We start from the raw sequence: 1376 nt of genomic DNA on the forward strand, positions 1-1376 counted from the left end.
GCCTAAGCCCAGGAGTTGGAGGTTGCTGGAGTGACTCCACTGCACTCTACCGAGGGCGAAAAAGTGAGACTCGGTCTCTACAAAAAAATAAATAAATAAATAAATAAATATTTCGGGCTTTTAATGGATATAAGATTTAAGGGCTAGAAGGTGAAGGAGATTGATGTCAGAAGATGGTAATTGCCATTGCCAGGGACCTAAAGGAAGACAATAGCAATGGTGAGGAAGCCTTCAGATCCAGAGTTTGCTCAAGTTGTCTGGGGAATGATTCATTTCAAGCCTACACTGTGTGCACCCAGAGTCAGGGACTCAATTGTGGGAGTGGTCTGGTTTAGCATGTGGAAGAATGGCATTCAGTGAACTGTACCATCACCTCAGAAAAAGAAACATAACCGTAGCTGCAGAGATCACCTTGGGTCATGCTAAGCAATTACTAAGAGATACAACTGAATTGCTTGATGAAATCTCTTTCAACAGTACCCTGAATGGAGGGCTGAGTGCATAGAACCGCAAAACTAAGATCACTATCATCTTCCTGAAAGATGCAGAATACCATTGTTTGCCTCTCATCATTGGAAGCGGTGTCAGTGGCCTCCTGGTTTTGATTTTAATTATAGTCATCCTTTTCAAATGTGGCTTTTTTAGAAGAAAATAAAAACAATTTGGAGAGCATAAGGCCCAGATAAAATTAGAGAATCTGCTCACAGTAGATTAGGAGCTGCTTCCTCATCCCTGGGGAGAGACTGTCAACCACTCCTTGAAATTCTGGAAACCTGGTATCCTTGTGCTGCTGATTTCTTTTTCTTCTAAGACAATCTAGAGCAAATTGTAGAATATTTTTTCTAACTGTACATTGTCCCAAGGGTCCATTGTGCAAAAAGTAAACTTGGGAGACATTTGGTATTAAATAAAATTAAATTGTTTTCTTTATTGTAGTGCCTTTAATATGCAGATATAATGTTCTTCATAATTTGCACTAAATTTTGATATCTGATAGGACAAGTTTTCATTCTTTAGAGAAATTATTGATTGTATTATTTCAGATAATTCTTGGTATCAGTTTTACAGATTTCCAAAAGAAACCTTTGGGGATTTTAATTTAAATGTACAGATCGAATTGGGGAGCATTCATATCTTTATTGTATTGTCTTCCTACTCAGAAATAAGACATTTCTCCTCGTCTTGAGATTTTTCAAAAGATTCTACAACAAAGGTTTTATAATCCAAATAGAGACTTATTTTGGGCTGTATTATTTTTTGTTGTTACTATGAAAAAAATGTATTTCCCCCTCTAACCGATTAGAGTTTGTATTTAGAACAACTGCTTGTTGGATATTTTATCTGGCCAGCTTCCTGAACTGTTTGTTTGTTTGTTT

The sequence above is a fragment of the Otolemur garnettii genome, unplaced genomic scaffold (assembly GCF_000181295.1).
Source record: "Otolemur garnettii isolate 467f Iridium unplaced genomic scaffold, OtoGar3 scaffold00003, whole genome shotgun sequence".
NCBI lineage: Eukaryota > Metazoa > Chordata > Mammalia > Primates > Galagidae > Otolemur > Otolemur garnettii.